At 39.2% G+C, this 18,731-nt stretch overlaps 1 protein-coding gene across 13 annotated transcripts in view; it reads right to left on the bottom strand.

The window, feature by feature from the left end:
- GABPB1 (GA binding protein transcription factor subunit beta 1) overlaps positions 1–18,731 on the bottom strand; it is an 80,962-nt gene that overhangs the window by 42,890 nt on the left and 19,341 nt on the right. Inside the window, exons 1-2 of one of the 13 annotated variants that reach the window (XM_072622799.1) lie at positions 8,690–17,855; positions 1,301–1,414 (exon numbers count right to left, since the gene is read on the bottom strand). The exons of 6 other annotated variants lie outside the window; for them this stretch is intronic. The gene's annotated coding sequence lies outside the window, so the exon portion shown is untranslated. Of the gene's footprint in view, positions 1–1,300; positions 1,415–8,689; positions 17,856–18,731 lie in introns of those variants that run through there. 6 more of the 13 variants (XM_072622802.1, XM_072622800.1, XM_072622805.1 and 3 more) reach the window with 6 other exon arrangements.

Below are 18,731 nucleotides of genomic sequence, written 5' to 3'. Positions count from 1 at the left end.
ATAGAGTTTGCCTGATTGGAGTGACCTCATCCTATATGAACAGGTGCTCTTCAACAAACAGGTATGTGAGCTGGCAATTTGACAATTGGTATCTCCTAATTATGTTCTGGACTAGATAAATAACAAAATTAGTTTGTATTTCCTTACCGCAGACAAATGGAACAGATAAAAGTGGGAATAGAAAGGAGAAACCACTTTGAAATTTAAAACTTCTAACTTGTCTCACAAAAATTATTAATCCACCCATACATGGGATGGGCAGCTAGGGGGCACAGTGGATAGAATGTGAGGTATCTTTAGCCTTAGTTGTGTGACCCTGGGCAAGTCACTTAATCCTGTTAACCTCAGTTACTCATCTCTAAAATGAGCAGGAGAAGGAAATGGTAAACACTCCAGTATTTCCAGCAAGAAAAGCCCAAATGGGGTCATGAAGACTGAGACGCTGAAGCAACTCAACAACAACGTTCATGTGACCAGCAATTAGGTGAACAGTGAGACTGATGGCTCGCACATGCTCTTGTCTGAGAAGACTGAGGGAAAGAATTAAGCAATCTGGAGATACTGGGTCACATCTGAAGTCTAAAGCAGTACACAAATGTGACCCAGAGCCACCTGAGCCAATTCACTGAGCAGCCTACAAAGGCACAAAGTCTATATACTGAGCATGAGGTAATTCTGTCGGTTTGGTTTTTAAATGCCATGAACACATGCTTTTTTTATTTGCAGCAGTAGGCTAATGTTACTGCAGATAGACAAATGAAAGTGATAATTTGGAAATGAAAACAAGGGTTCTGTTAAACTGTCACATGACCAGAAAAAAAACCATGAAAAGTATATCTAAAACGTGGTCATCTGCTACAGCTTTCTGAAAAAACAAGCTGATTTGACAGTGGTAGAATTCATAAACCTGACCATTAGGTAACCCACCAGGTAACTCTCATCAGCTATGACTTTTATTTTTAAAAAAAAAGGCCAATCAATGAAATGCGAATTAAGTCAGCCCAAGTTTACTGCAGATCTCGACTGCTAAAGATTTCTAGTACAATCCTAACTGTTCAATACATTACAGCAGTTGGCAATAAATAGTTTACACGGCATAAAGTGGCAGGTTGCATTCTGCATTGAAACTGAGTAACTGAAAAAGCATTTAACTTTGGTTTAAACACATAAGTCAAATCTCATTTGTGCACAACTATTACTGGCTACAAGTAATAAAGGCTTTATGTTATCTATTACTATGCTTTCCTTCAAGAATTCTAAATAAATTTAATAAATATTTTAATTTTTAAAATTCGATTACCTTTTACTATGACTTATGGGCTGAATTCTGATATTTTTGAACAACAATTCAAACGATGTGTAAATACAGCAATCTAATTTTGCTTAGTAGCTCCTTACACGCTGGGAGGGCCATCTGGTGGAAATTGAAATAACTGTCAACTAAATTTTAAGTGTAAAATGTAGACTCTCATGTACAATAAAATCAGAACAAATTATCTGAATTTATATGCATATCCATATAAAAACAGGCTATTTTTACAATGTCATTCAATCAGTTATTTACTGACCTATTTTATGCAAAGTTTTATTAGGGCCTAAGAAGGGATACCAAGCGTTCAAGTCATCAACAAACCTTTATTAAGCACTTTTTCTATGAAGGGAGAACAAAGTCAGTCAGGCAATCAATAAGCATTTAATAAGTGCCTACTATATATATGCCAGTCACTAGGCTAAGTGGTAGGGATACAAAATGAGGCAAAAGAGTCCCAAACAAAAAGCAAACATGTTACAAACAAGCTATATGCAGGAGAAATGGAAAATAATGAAAAGATGGATGTGTGTCCGTCCTTCGTTGCCGAAGACCATGCCATCAGAGACATGTTGACACGATTGGCAGTTGGCTTTGTTTTGAGTGAGGGAAGGCTGTGCAGGTCACCAGCTTCACTTCTCCAGAGCCATCTGAATCCAGTGACCAGATATTCATCAGGGTGACTGCCGATGGCCCAGGATGAGGCAACTGGGGTTAAGTGACTTGCCCAAGGTCACACAGCTAATGAGTGTCAAGTGTCTGAGATGAGATTTGAACTCAGGTCCTCCTGACCACCCAGCTGCCCTCAATCAAAAGATGGAAGGCACCAGAAGTAAGAAGACTTTGCACAGAAATGGAATTTTAATAGAGACATGATACTGGGTACGAGCAGCCCTACCACCAACAGAGCATATAATCTCTTGGGATTTTGTTAGATGCTCCTGAAGAGATGCTGTGGCCAAAACATTCATTACACTGTCGCTAACCTGGTAACAAATCTCTTCAGACTGAAGCATCTATGTTGCCCTGAGACAATCGACATAAAAGTGAGTTTTCAACCCCATAGGTTCCTAAGTCAACTGAAAAGTCTATTTAGTGAACAATGTAGCTGAATTATAATACTGACTGTGTCATTTCAAGTCCAGCAAACCACTTGTTAAACTGCAGTTTCTATAGTAAAGTGCATTACAGGAATTCCTAAATTGTCTTTAACTTAGATCCCTGGACTTCTAGCTCCAGAATGTCACTGACGGCAAGAAAGATCCTCACATACAAAAAGAAATGTTCATGGCAGTGTGACTTATAAGAATCAAAGTCTGGTCCAGACAGCTGGGCAATGGCAATGTGAATGTAACAGACTATCAACCTGCTGCAAAGAATGCCAGAGAAACATGGGAAGACTGGTCTAAGGCGACACAGGGAAGAAAGCAGAGCCAAAAAGGGAAAACAAAATCACAATAAAAAACCACAACGTTGATGTTAGAGCCATACTTGTCAACGCTGAAGAGCTCACCACACCCTTCTGTAAACAAAAAATAAGCTGGCTTGGTTTTTCAGGAAATGTACCTTCTGAGAGGTTTCATTTGGTTATTGTTTGTGAAGAATCTGGCACCTCAAAGTAAGATGCACCTGAGGTGGTGGTGGTCGTTCAGTAACGTCAGACTACATGATCTCATGTACTTTGTCCATAGGGTTTTCTTGGCAAATATACTAAAGTGGTTAGCCATTTTCTTCTCCAGTGTGTCCTCATTTTACAGATGAAGCACCGAGACAAATAGGGGCTATGTGACTTGCCCAGGGTCACAAACCTAGTAAGTGTTTGAGACTGGACTTCAGCTAAGATTTTCTTGACTCCTGATGCACCACCTAGTTGTCCTGTATCTAAGACAGCTTCCCTCATAACGCAGTTTGTTTTTCTTTTGTAAAATCCTTTTAAATTTAGCTATTTTAAAAGTACTTTTTAAAAAGGAACTGCATTATGAATTCCAGTTCAAGATGCCACAAACACTTCTCCCACACATATACCAAAGAAATGGAAACCTTGGGTTCTACACAGTAACTCTAGCAATCAGAGTAGGTTGCAGATATTCCTAAGCACCAGTAACTTGTCAATAACTCTGTGTATCCTCATTAGAGAAGATCTCATAATACAAAACAACAAGTTCCTTTCTCTCTAGGTCAGTCACTTCCAGGGCATTCTGAATAAAAGGACCACAAGTAGCTGACAAAAAGTACTGGGAGGTTTTGGGGGTAAATCTGCGCGCAGCTTCTCCAGGTAGCTTTTGTGAGGAGTCAACAGTCATGCGAATGTATAAACTCTGGTCTTAAGTTTCAAGTAAACGAACATCCTGCTAGAGGAGGGAGCAGCCCAGGGTCCGTGAGCTGGGGCAAATGACCTAGCAGAGTAACAGGTGGTCTAAAATAACGTGCCTAGAATAAGTAGTGTGGAGTTAGAGGAGAAGGCAAACACTAACATTTACCTTCCTTAAATGCCACTTTCATCGTGCCTTTTCTACCCTCAAAAAACTTCCAGTTCCCTAAATGACAACCTCATTAAGTTCAGACCTTTAAAGCCCAACTCCAATGCTCCCCCATCTGCCACCTCTACTGTGGACCTCTCAAACCTCCGATCACACTGCATTTGTCCAGTAACGCTGTGTATCAAGGTCACCTGTGTCACAATCTTTTCCCCTCTGCTAGAAACATAAGCAGCCTGGGGGTAGGGATGGTGTCTTAACTGTACTTTTTATCTTCCTCAGCACCTCCTTTATGGTGCTGTCCTTGGTATGGTATTAACAGAAGATAACTGCTACTCCTATGTTTCCCTTCCTTTTCCTAATCATGAAATTCATGACTAGTTTTTAAAAAATATTTTGACAAGTACATTTCAATATCATTGATTTCCTTTGTATTTTATTTTGTGCCTTTAAAAACAGTACTTAGGCTTCACCAAGCTGACACAAAATAATAAAGAACCCCTGCTCTAGTCCATCCCTTTTCCAATATATCCTAAATACCCTAATCAGAAGAGATTCCCTAATGTACTACTATCATGTTCTATATACTCCAAACTCTGGAGGGCTCTTCACTCTCTAGTCCTGACAGTCAAGGTCATCCACAATTGGGCACACTATTCTCCTACATACACTCTATGCTCAAATTGAACTTTTTCTGAACCTGGGTCCACTAGAAATTTATGCCTAACCTCAACTAGGACTTTGCCGTCACATAGTAATCCCTTTATTCATCTCCTTTAGACTGACACAATCATCACAGGAAATCTATCCCTTCTCCATTTTCCTCAAGTCTGCAACTTCTGTGGACAGGCCCAGGTCAGCAATGCTGAATTCCCTGACCAGGTGCACTTCTGATTCCCCAGACTTTGTCTCCATCACCAGGCAGGTAGGGACCTTCTCTCATTCCCCACCCCTACAACCTCTTCAAATCCCTTTTCAAGTACAGTCTGCTACCATTAGGATGTAAGCTTCTTGAGGGCAAGGATGGTCTTCCTCTTAACTGGCATTAATATCCCCAGAGCTAAGTATAGAGTCTGGCATTCTTGCTGCCTACCACCTCAATTCCAATCCCATCTCCAAGCTGTCTCATGTATCAGATGACCCTGCTTCCCAGATTCCTTAAAAGATTAAGGCCAATTATCCAAGAGAAGTTCATGTTCAAGAACATAAACAGTCTCAAAAGAAAAAATGCAAACTATCAAAAACTACATGAAAGATTGCTCTGTCAATAGTAAGAGAATGACAGTTTAGACAATTCTGAGGTTCCCTCATGCCCATCACAGCGATACAGATTGGAGAAGCTATGGGGAAACAGACACACCAAAAATTGAGCTGGTCTGACTATTCTGAAAAACAATTTAGAATTTTCCAAGGTTCCTGAACTCTTTGTACCCTTTAACTCGGTCATCAAACTTCAGGGCGTTTCCCTAACCTGCAAGGAAGTCTATGACAAGAAGACATTCAAAAAATATTCATAGCAGCACTATTAGTAGGATCAAAACAAGACCAAAAACCACCTAACCACAAAATGGGGCCCCATCAATTAGGGAAGGGCTAAGGAAATTGGAGCACATGAATGTAATGGAATATGACTGAGCTGTAAGAAATTAGAAATATAAGGAATCTACAGAAACATGGGGAAATTCTACGAATACTGCAGAGCAAGGATACAGATAACATATGGAATATGACAACAAAAATAATACTAAAAATGTTGCAGAACTCAACTCAACTCAGCGTTGGGGTAACTCATCCTGATTCCAGAAAACTCACGATGAAACATTCAGCAGAAAGGCAGACTACTGCATGTAATGCCATACACAGTCTGGCTCCAATTTTTGAGAATTCAATGGGGGGTGTACATTGGAAAACAATCCTGAGGTTTTTAAAGAATGGGGCAAGGCCAATGCACATCACTACGGTGAATTTCCCTTTCTCCACATTTCAGAATTCCTCTTCACTTACCCTCTTTACTTTCCCTCTGGTCTCCAAGGACTATCACACCAAGGTGAACCCTTTCATTTTGTCCTGGATCCCACTCCTTCTGGGACCTTGCTCTAGCAACTCCACCTCCCCCTTCCCACTCCACTGCCTGGCTCCTTGCCTTCAACAAGTTTGCTCAGAATGCACACATGGTTTGGGGGGGGGGGATTCTTTCACTTCCTCCTGCTACAAATCCTCTCTACACTTTTCTCCCCTTCCTTTCACTGTCAAACTTCTAGCAAAAAGAGTTTACATTTGCTGCCTCTGCTTCTTTATCATACATTTTATTCCTTAACCAAATGCAATTTCGCTTTTAGTATATTATTAAAACCCCATCACTCCAAAATTACTAATCACCTCTTCCTGATCAAATGCAAAGGCTTTTTATTCCCTAATATTCTTCCCACTCAGAATAACATGACGACACTGTCTTTTATCACTCTAAGCACTCTAGCTTCCTTTGCTGACTTCTCTTCCTCCAGCACCAAAAACCTTCCTCAAGTTTGTGTCCCTGGTGTGTGTACGTGTGCGTGTGTGTCTGTCTGTCTGTCAGTCTGTCTCTCCCTCCTGACCTTATCCGCTCACTTGCCTTCAATTATTGCTTCCAACCAAATATAGGATGGCTCTATTTCCAAACCCCAATGTCTCCTCTGTTTCCCATTACTTGCTGGACACTTACTTAGATTGCTACTTAGAATGATGTGCTACACCCTCAAACAACTGAGCTCAAACTTCTTCAAGCAGCTAGGTGGCACAGAGGATAGAGCACTAGGCCTGGCAGACAAGCAGATTCCTCTTTCTGAGTCCTCACAACTTCACAAAACTTCCATGTTACATGCATGTGGAACCCAAAGCCAGAACAAGAGTTCACAGTTCTTACAGACGTTTGCATATCTATGACAGCAGGACAAAGGAGGGAGGAAGCATCGGAATCTCCACCTAAAGAGGCATTGCATGGGAGGGGAAAGGCACAGGAAAGGCATAAAGGACAAACCTCGCCTGAAGGAGAGGCGAAAGCCACATTCTTTTCTCTTGGGACCTGCTAGATATTGAAGATATGGTGGCCTCCTTATCTACAAGTGTCCCAGCTGCACAAGCCTAGGACAAACTATCTGGCACCTTTCTTGACTCCCAAGGACACACAGGGAATCAAGTTTGTCAGCTTGGGGAGAGGGAGGGCAGAAGGTGGCAAGTTCTGCACATTCAGGATCACCTGCATATTCTGAGTCCAGTTTTCTGAAAAATATGGCAACTCAAGAAGTTGAGGGGACCCCTTAATAGTCCTTCACAGTTCAAATCTGGCCTCAGACCTTGCTAGGTGTGTGACCCTAGGCAAATTACTTCACCCTCTTTGTCTCAGCTTCTTCCTCTGTAAAATGGCTGGAGAAGAAAATGGCGAACTTTAGTATCTTGGCCAAGAAAACCCCCAATGGGATCATGAAGAGTCAGACACAACTGAAAAAGACTGAACAACTTTCTTGCAAAACTCAATCCCACCATTTTCCCAGTCTCCCTCACTGGAAATCTGTCATCTTCAACTTTCCCCTCTGCCTTGGCTCTGACACTGGCCATATCCTCTTGATCTACGTTCAAAACATCTGTCATCTTTCTACTCACACTGCCACATTAGGCTCTCATTACTTCTCATCTAGACTACCCCAACAGTTTCTCCCAATTCTCCTTTCTCTAGTCAATTCATCTTTTATGAATCTTACTGATTCACAAAAATAATCTATGAATGCCCCTACTCAAAAACCTTCTAGTAGTTCCCCAGGGCCCTCAAAATAAAATAAAAACTCCCATTTAATATGATGCTTTGAGGTAAGTAGTACAAGTGGTATTATTCCCATTTTACAAAAAAAAAGGAAATGGAGGCTCAGACAGGTTAAGTAAGTTGCCCCTGGTTACAAAATAAATTCCAGTCTCAGGGCTCTAATCTAATGATCTTATTAGATCATTCCCCAGGGGTGGGGAACCTGTGTCCTGGGGGCCACATATGATCCTGTAGGTCTTCAAGTACAGTCCTCTGACTGAATCCAAACTTCACAGAACAAATCCCCTTAATAAAAAGATTTGTTCTGTAAAACTCCGACTCAGTCAAAAGGCTGCACTCCCGACCTAGAAGGCCACATGTGGCCTTGAGGGAGAAGGCTCCCCATCCATGGTCAACAATGACAGGAAGGCTAAGGTTCTTTCTACTACCCTACCCTTGTCTCCTTCATTCAGTATTCATATTCTTCTGTAATCTATTTCAATGCATTTATTTCTGTCACAGGTTACTTTAAGGTCTTAACAAAGATATGGCAGCCCCCTTGTTAGAAGAGAATCATGAAGGCTTGACTTTGTTCTGCCAAATCAAATCTTGTTTTTTAAACACCATGCAAGAAAAGATTTTACTTTCTCTATATCTCAGTCAACTATAAACTATGAATATGAAGAAGTGATTGCCTACAGAAATTAGTAAGTAACATTCTTTTTCCTTCTCATGTTTTTATCATGTATAACCCAGATGAGAATTAGGTATATGGTTCAATGGTTGCTGGTCTTCTCAATTACGTTTTTTAATAATAATTGTGATCTTCTCTACTCTTTTATAATCTTCCTCTCTTAGAGATATCCTGGAAATCTGACCCCCAACTTCCTCTAAAACTCCATCATTCTCAGCACAGGCTTCTTTTTAGATACACTCTTCCCAAATGCCATTCCCATTTCTTGACACTGTACAATGTATACTCAAGTGATGGAATGTATTTATGATCACTCTCCTAACACAGATGAAGAAAACACACTTAAGTTGACAGTAAATTCCTAGTCAAGCTGTTAACGCTTTAAGATATTAACAATCAATCACAAGCTTCTACTAACCAATCACAATACATACCAGGTACTGTGCTATTTTGTTAGCTGATGAACTTTAAAAATGTGACTTCTTGATTTTCAGGACAAAATTTCAGAAGGCTCTGATAAACTATTTTAGGAAACTGACATTTGTAAGCAGTTCTGATCACTTTGTAAAAATCTGCAAAAAAAGCAAAAACTGAATTAAATGAGACTTTATGGTTTTATGCTTCAGTATTTTGCTGTCTTTGGAGACTTTATTTTCATATACAACTTCTCACATTATCTATTTGTCCTCAGTTTCTTCATCTCTAAAATGAGGGAGTCAGGCTAAATACATCTAAGGTCCTTTCTATTTCTAAACTCCATGATAAATGACTTCTAGTTGATATCAGGTCAGAAATCCCTGAGGTTATCTACTCACATCATCAGTTTCAATGGACCAAGAAAATTTCTGGTCAGTTCTGGGGCTTCCTCTGACAAAGTGGAAAGCTATGAACATGGCACAATTCTGTAAGACTAGGAAGTTCAGTATGGTCCAGGATTATCAAAAGTGCTTGTAAACCTGCCATCTCCTCCCCATCCCAGTGATTCTGAACTCCTGGCTGTGATAGTTCAAATCTTGTTCTCCTTCCCCCACTAAAGGCTCTCTCATTCCTATCTGCCTCAATCCCACCAACATCCCATTCTAAAGCTCACCACTTCCCACTGTGCTTTTAGAATATCTGTTCCATAAGTAACAAATCTGTAAACCTTTTTCATCCTTTCCATCTTTTATACTAGAAGAGACCTGATTTCCTTTTGGTGACATAGTCCTGGTTACCACTTCTACAGCATTTGGTTGCAGTTTCATTTATACCCTAACTCAGGTTGAAGTGGGGAGTTTAAATACTCCTTGCTCCCCACTACTACTTCCAAGCTCTCCCTCTACCACCATCATTTGGCAGTGTCTCCTCCTACTGCACATTTATGACCCCATCAAGATAATGGTAGCTGTCACTGACTAAACTCCAGGGCACTCTCCTTCCTTCAAAAAGTTCAATGCCTGGTTGACAGTCTTTAGGGGCATTCCAATGAACACACTGATAAACTCCTCAAGTAACTTCACATTTCCTCAACTTAATTATTTCCATGCTACCTCAGTCACACACAGAGACGGTCAGAGCTTCGATTCTGTCATCACCTACAAGTGTTCTACTTCAAGGTTGGTGAATTCTGAAATTCTGTAATTCATGAACAAACTGCTCGGCCCTGTACATTCTGAGCACAACCTCCGATGACTTTCTCAGTCGGTCGCTCCTACGCTGACTACCTTCTCTTCCCTTCCCCATCCTGAACCTTCAAAGAACCACTTCACTTCCACACTGTCTTCTTCTCTTGAATAACCCATCAGCCAAACGTCAGCCTAGCATTGTTCCCACCATCCACTGCTTTCTCTCCTACTCACGTCCTGCTCAGCAAAGCTGGAGAAAAATCACAAAACCCTGCTCACTGGGTTCCCTCCAAATGTGTTATGCAGTCTCAACTGGGGCCTCACTGTAGCAAGACAATCCTTTCACACACTTCCCTGACTCTCTGTACCATTCACCGCAGCAACTCTTCCAAACCTTTTCATGCCTCTTCAAACCTACCATGACTTCCCCATCCCCACCCTCTCAACTAATAACCTTGCTTCATATTTCACGGGGAAAAAAATAAACCTTTTCTCCCCTCCTCTTATTTCTACCCCACTCATAGGCCTTCCCTCAGCCCTGAAGAGGTGGCCCTTCCCCTTGCCAAAGCAAACCCTTCTACATGTACCCTTGATCACATCTGTTCCCACCTTCTCTAACAGACTGATTTTCTGTCATTTCTACTCTCTCTCATCCTCAAATTCTCCCTATCTACTGGCTTGCTACTGCCTACAAACACATCTATGTCTCAAATTTTCTCAAAAAAAAAAAAAACACCTCCAAAAAACCCTTACTTGATCTAAGCATCCCTGATAGCTATAATCCTCTATCTCCTCCCTTATGTAGCTAAACTTGAGAAGACCACCTATATTAAGTGCCTCTACTTCATGTCCTCTCACTCTCTTCTAAACTCTGCAGTCTAGCTCATTATTCAGCTGAAACAGCTCTCCCTAAAGTTACTATTGCCAAATTGAATGGCTTTTTCTTAATTCTCATCCTTCTTGACTTCTTTATAGCCTTTGCCAGTGTCAATCATCCTCTTCTCCTTGAGACTCTTTTCTCTTTAGGTTTTCTTAACACTATACTCTCTCCCAGTTCTCCTACCTGTCTGATTGCTCCTTCTCAGTTTCCTTTGCTGGGTATTCATGCAAGTCACATCCACTATCCATGGATGTCCCTAGGGTTCTGTGCTGGACCCTATTTTCTTCTGTCTTCATATTATTTCAAATGTTGTTCTCATCAGTTCCCATGGATTCAATCATTACATCTTTGAAGATGATTCTCTGATCTTAGCAGTCCTAACGTCTATCCTGGCCTCCAGTCTCACGCCTCTAACTATTAGCCATCTCAAACTGGACATCTCATAAACATCCTGAAATCAACATATCCAAAGCTGAGTTCATTATGTTTACCCCCCAAGCCTTCCCCTCTTCTTGACTTTTTGACTCTTCTACTACTGTCAAGAGCATTATCATCCTTCCAGTCGCTCAGGGCTGTAATCTATGTGTCATTCTTCACTCCTCACTGTCTCTCCTCCTCCATATCCAAATCAGTTGCCCTTCTACCTTAGGAACATCTCCTTTTCTTCTCTGTCACTGTGCAGGCCCACACTATCTCATGCTAGGGTTATTGTAAAAGTGTTCTGATAGATCATCCTGCCTCATCCTTCCACTCCAATCCATTCTCCATTCAGTCGTCAAATTAATCTTCCTAAAGTAAAGATCTGACCATGTCACTACCCTATTCAATAAAATCCTGTTTGGCTTTTAAAGCCCTTCATAACCGGTCCCCTTTCTACTTTTCTGTTTTTCCAGTACCTTACTACACACACACACACACACACACACACACACACACACACACACACACACACACTTCCATCCAGTGATACTGATCTTCTTCCTTCCATATGAAACTCCAATCTTCTGTCTCACCATTTCCATTGGCTGTCCCACATGCTTGGAATTTTCTTCCTCTTCATCTCTGCTTTATGATTTCCCTGAAGTCTCAGCTAAAATCCCACCTTCTATAAGAAGCCTTTTCCAATCCTCATTAATGTTCATGCCTTCCTTCTGTGATCATCTCTAAGTAATCTGTTGTACATTTTGTTAGCATACAGTTATTTGCACGTTGTCTCCATCATTAGATTGTAAGCTTCTGAAGAGCATTCCTTTCTTTGTATTCCTAGAGTTTAAACTATAGTGCCTGACACATAGTAGGAACTTAATAAATGCTTGCACGTTCATCTGCCAAACTGGAACTCAAATCAGGGTGTTGGAATATAGAACATTCAGGGACACTGCCAACGGGAGTGACTTACACAAAAACCAATCTGAATTTTAAAGGTGTTGATACATGAGAGATCAGCAACTTTCGAAGAAAAGAGGCGTTTTTACAGTAGTTTTACAATATACCTTTTTGAAGATCATGAGATATATGTACAGTTATGTAGACTTTTTAACACTGACACCAGAAAATATTGTGTAACTTTATCTGTGCTAGGTTTACACATTTTTGTTAGTTTATTTAATTTGTAAAATTAAAGCCTGACTGAATCTGTGAGCTCAACGAAGTGAGCATTCTTCCCAGTGACATAAATGACAATCCATTCACATCTTCAATCTGTGAACATTTCTTCACAAAGTTCTCCCCAGGGGGTCCCCTCTAAGATGAAAGGGGCTTTCTTCTTGACAAAAGGATACCAAGAATACTTGAGTTGTCATCCTTCATTCTCTCTGTGGAACCAACCCATCTTCTTCCTCTTCTTTTTCTTTTTTTTTTAGTTATACATTTCTTTGATATATAACTTTATAAAGATTCTCTTGTATAATTCCTTCTTCATAACATACTGCACCTTGCTCCTGTACATCATACACCCTTCTACTACCTTCTAGGTGATTCCTCAAAATCTATAGAGTTCCATGATTTGTGGCCATACATACTGGAAGAATATTGGTGTTACATGAAGACACTTGGGGGTTGTCATTAAAAGAATTTAAAACAACTTGCCCAGGACAATCCAGACTGCTCTCTTCCTCTAAATCAGGCCTGCACAACAAAGAGCCCATGGGCTGCCAGTAAAAACTGTAGCAGATGTAAAAGAAAGAAAAGATGTAAGGAGTGCACCCCACTTAACTCATCCTCTACTGGTCACTGTGGTATCCATCATGTATTTGGTGGGTGGCTTGCCACTGCTCTCGCCTTCCTGTCTGTCACATGACCCAAGGCAACCAACCATTGTCAGTTTGTCTCTAACCTGAGGAGGAATTTCATGATAGATAAAAAATCTTAATAAATGTAATTGATATTAATTGAAATTTCCCTTTTTAAAATATAGTTTATTTGCAAAATAGTTATCATTAATTATACCTTTACTTGCAGAGTGAGTTTAGAACATTTTAATTTTGGTCCCGACTGCCAAGTTGTGCAGGGCTGCTCTAATTCATTTCTGAGCCAGCATACCGTTAACGGTCAGTACATATCTGAAACACATACATCAATGGGAAGCTCTACTTCTTATCCGTCCAATTCTAAATCATTTATTTAGACAAAAAGAACTCTTCATACCCTTGGTTTTTTCCCAGGATAGTGTTTGGCTGAACTCATTTAAGCAACAGTAGATCTCATTTAGGGAGATCTACAATGTTAGGATCTCACCAAAGTTCAGAATTCCCCTCTGCTCCATGATAGTAGCAGACATACATCTCCCTATTTTATGTCTCATTTGATATTAATAATCAAAGGTTGCCAAGAAAGACTATTTCTACTGTATCTTTCAAGTAATCTCAAAACATTTCTTAAAGAAAAGCCTTGGAGCAAGGGAGGGAAGGCTTTGTTCTATCAAATAAAATGTTTTTGGAGCCAACAAACATTGAGCACAATGGGACCTTGTATTTTCTACATCTTTCAATCAAATATGTTTCAGTAAAGTTGTGGTCAACTGCGTGATATCACTTGCAAAAGGCTGCTTGTTTCCTTCTAATACCCTCACCATATATCATCAGATAAAAGTTAATACTCTAAAGCAGAAAGACCAACTAACGAGTTTCCAAAAACCCCTTGTATCAAAGACCTGTGACCTCTGACAGGAATGCTCAAGACAATAGGAAATGAATCAGAGCATATTTTCAGTAATATAGCTGACAATGAATGACTTTGTGGAACAATTCATCATTGCCAAACTCTTTAGAATTCTGTGCCCAAGACCTTGCAGAGTTCAGCAAACAAGACTTCTCCAGGGACAACAAGATATAAGAGAATACAAAGACATACATGGAACCCACTCAATAATACTAGATACCCAACAGTCACAATAATTTTTGTTAAAAAGGGTCACATCTGGTCCTCTGTCCTCCTCCTTCATGGATAACAGTACTACAAGTGTAATATAATAGGCCGGCCTAGAACAGGAGACAAGAAATCCTGTCTGTATCTGTTGAGATGCCCTAGTCTCAAGGTGAAAGAGATGCTAACAACTTCCTCAGGGCTACTAGAAGCAATTGCTACATTACTGCCCCCCATAGCATAACATGGCCTTCTTTGTTACCCTAAAACTTACAATCTACAATGTGCCCTAGTATTTTAAAAAAGCACCACAAACTGTCTTTTTGGAAGATACCGTCATTTGGGAAAACCAAGATACAAAAGTAAGAACTATGGGATAAAAGAAAGCAAAAGTACAAAGGCATGGAATAGGAGAAAGCTCGAGGGGAGAGGGAAAAAGCATTTTAAAGTGCCTACTATGGGGCAGGCACTGTGCTAAGTGCTTTACAAATATTTCATTTGATCCAGTAGGAGCTGTGATTCACCCCATTTTATAGATGAAGAGACTGAAGTGAATCTGCCTATGGTCACACAGCTAGTAAGCATCTGAGGCTGAATTTGAATTCAGATCTTCCTGACTCCATATCCAACATTCTATCCACTGTGCCACCTAACTGCCTAGAGAACATGACAGTAATAAGCCATGTGGGAAAGCAGAGGGTGGGAATGTCAAACGGCAGTGATTAAGAAGAAGAAGTCTGTAGGCAGCAACCTAGACAGGGCTCTGTGCTTCAGTGAGTGACACAGAAACTGCATCATGGGGGAAAGGAACAGCATGTGAACTAATCTAGATTTTTTAAGCTGAGCCCCTTGTAGCTTGAGAGAAAAGTCAACATAGAGGCACAAGTATTCATTTACTTTAGTTAGAAGAGTAACATGTATGTATTTAAAAGCTGTTAACCACTATACTGGATGAATTCTCAAAACTATCCCAATCCCAAATTGTAGGATTATCTATAAAATACAGTATTACTTAGCACAATGTAATTACAATTACTTAGCACATAGCAAACATTTTTTTTAAATGCTTGATTACTACCTTCTTTAGCTATAGTCCAGCATGGTTAGTGAAGACATTAATATGCCTCCAGAAAATTTCACATTTGAAGTCAATATGGTCTCTGTGAAATCCATTTGCATGCCCCCTCAATTCCATCTTGAACATAGCTTCCAAAATAATTTCTAAAATAAACCTTTTTTCATATTACTATAGTACTTAGGACTGCACTAACACTCCTTTTGTCATATAAACTAAGTCCAAACTCAACCTGGCAACTAAGGTCTTCTATCAATAGGCCCCATCATCTCTCACTTCTTTCCAATAGGGAAAATCTCCTCTAATTAAATCCTTACACCCCACGATGCCATGAGTCTAAATCCTATTCTTAGTTCAAAGTCCATTTTAAGATATCTGCTTTTCACTGAAAGCCTTCCCTCAATCACCTCTACCCCACAATAATCTTTCCCTTTACAACTGTGACCAATTGAATGACAAACCACAATTTCAAAGGACTCATCATGAAACCTAAGATCCTCAGAAAACAGAGTGAAGCATTGTCTTTCTTTCCTCCTTCTCAACGAAGGAATTGGTTTTTGCTTGAGTATTCGTATGTTTAATGAATTTTGTTTTCTTATCTTCTCAGTGGATGGGGAAAGGGAAGATAGAGGGCAGAGAATTCAGAAATAAAATTGAATTTTTTAAAACCTCCATTCCTTAAATATGCAACCTATATTTATCCTTAGTATTGGCTTTAAATAAGTTGGTTATAAACTCCATGTGGACAAAGCTCAGGGCATATTCTTTCATATATTCAAAATGCCTTGTTTGAATCAAGGCAAAGTGTTGGATATGTACTATATAAATGGTTGTTGAACTGAAGCTATTTTATATACTACGATCACATCTTTCACCACATGGGTATATGATGGATTTATGACCAACACTGACTAAAGCAAAGTCTTACCAGACAGTCTTTCTCAAGGTACAAAAATAAATTCTCATTTCTCACCTGGCTGTACTACTTTTGGACTTATCTGACTTTTCCACCATACCCCCAAGTTGGGTGCCTTCTCTATCCTCCTCCTCTCTGTCTTCTCCTCTTTCTGGCTTCTTTTTGTGTACTCTCTTCCCGAATTAGACTATAAACTCCTTGAGGGCAAAGATTCCTTTTTTTATACTTGCATCCCCAGCACTTAGCATAGTCCTTGGAACGTAGTAGGTATTTAATAAGTGTTTCTTCACTGACTAAACCAAGCAAAAGACAATAAATGAGATGGCAAATGAATACTTCAAATTTAACCTTTAAAAAAAAAATACCCATGGAGATAATACATTTAAAGCTAAAAAGGGTTTCAGAAGTCATGCAAAACTATGCACTCTCATTTTACCACCGAAGAAACTGAGGCCCAATTAGGATTTATTCAAGGTCAACCAGGACTGGAAGAGTTAGAAAATGAAGCCGGTCCTCTGACTCTGTATTTGGTGCCTTCACACTCAAACTTCTATTTATACAACCTCAGAAAAAGAGTAGTCACATGTGAGTACAAGTCAGTCTTTCTAGGGATTAGATTTATTTCTTTGCATCTTCTCACAAGCTAGAAACCCTATAAAAGCAACATGTCTAAATTAGCCAGAAGCTACAAATTCCAATTTTACAAAGAAATTCAACAACAAACAAAACCTTAAAACTATAAACATCATAGAATCAGCTAGTGTCTGGGTTTGAAGACACGCCAACCAACTCACTATGTTACAGTGATCCCTCAATATGTGTGATGGCTTCCCCCAAATCAGGTCACCCTGATGTTAATCTGAAACTGCTAAAAAGACTTAGGTTTACACCTTACACTTATTATTTTCAGAAACAATGTCAAAACGTCCCTAAGTCATACTGTCTAAAGAAATATAATAATTTTGATTATAACTTCAGTGTTCTGTCTCTCTACTGAAAAGTCATTTTCTTTTCCATCCTTAATTCTGGTTTCTTTGAAAAATCTGATAGTAAATGTGAACTAAACTAAAACTGTGCTAATAAATTTGGCTAAAAGTTCCTACTCCACAAGTGACCTATGAAAACATTAAAATATGTCACCTTAATTACATATACTATTAGTATGTTTGCTATATATGTGTCTTACACATTCTGTTTATGGTCTGATTGTACATACCAGTCTACTCATCAATTTAAGATCATAATCTCATTCAATCAAAATTATGTAAACTCTTTAATATCCAGTATACCTTTAGTACCTATGCACCCTGTGGGCATAAAATCTGCATTAGTCATGATTGCTTAAATAATATTGTTATAAACATATCCAACTCAGATAATGGTCCAGTATCAAAAGCAAACTGACAGTTAATAAAAACCTCCCTTAGTTAAGTTGTTAAGAGGGCTTTCTGGCCAAGACTGTGAAATCAGAAGTTCAAAATGAGTCATGCCCTTCAAAAAACCCTCCAAAAACAACAAAGATTAATATTAAAGGGAAGAAAATGTTTAAAAACAAAAGACAGTAAGAAGAAATCAAAATAGAAAATGAGCATGGTGAAGTATATTAATACTACTTTAAAAAAATGAAGCCAAAATGGCCAAAATAATACAAACAAGGCAAATGGGGAAAAGCAACACAGTATTTCCTAAGAGATTTCCTCAAATGGATAAATTGAGAAAGAATTAAAACAGAAAAGAAAAAACACAAGTACAAATAAAAAAGTTCTTGTAGAGAATTTTTTAAAAAGTAGTGAAAACCAAAATTAGAACTAAAAGACAGTAAAATGATTGAAAAAGGGGAAATGAATAACTATGATAGAAAATATAAAAGTCAAAAAAATTAATATTAAAAAAACCAAGCAGACTTACTAAAGTAGAAAATAAAACCGCCAACAATGCAAGATTGGAAAAAGAAGCTTGGAAAATAAATTGCTAAAAAGATTTTGAAAACATAGAAACTCAAATGAAAAACCATGAGAATGGGTAAAAATGCAATAACTGAAGAGATGACAAACGAATTAACCAAAACTCTGAACACTATTTCAAAAACTGTTCCAGGAAACTTTCTAGAATTAACAAAGAAAAGTGATGATAAGCAAATAAAAGAATGCACAGGATTCTCCAGGGAGAATCCAAGATTAAACTCTCCTAAACACATCACAGTAAAACTCTAACATTACAATGACAAGGAAAAGCCCTAGCAAGTTGCAAGAAGGCAGCTAGCTGAAAGAGGAAAAGGAACTCTCTGACTTGACGACAGGATTGCAGAGCAAAGATCACTCTCTACTTAGAAGGGTGAAAAATGAAAAGCAGGGCCTGTTTATCCTTAACCTCCAAAAGACCCAGTGGGGATTGTAGAATGTGTAGAGCCAGCAATCTTTACTCTAGAATGGGGAAGAGATGAAAGAATTTTCCTTATTCTGAACCAGCACTAAGAAGACAGAAAAGGCCTTAAAAAAAAAAAACACCACCTAGGTCATCCTTTTGTGTGTCAGCTGAGTGTGATGTAGGTTTCTCTAACAAAAATTACAAAAGGAGGGATTAAGGGGAGAGGTGGTATTACAACAACGCAATATGGCTAAGGTAAAAACTGCAGCAG

The sequence above is a fragment of the Notamacropus eugenii genome, chromosome 7 (assembly GCF_028372415.1).
Source record: "Notamacropus eugenii isolate mMacEug1 chromosome 7, mMacEug1.pri_v2, whole genome shotgun sequence".
Classification (NCBI taxonomy): domain Eukaryota; kingdom Metazoa; phylum Chordata; class Mammalia; order Diprotodontia; family Macropodidae; genus Notamacropus; species Notamacropus eugenii.
The sequence above is the reverse complement of the archived record's forward strand: the minus strand, read 5'-3'. Positions and strand labels throughout refer to the sequence as shown.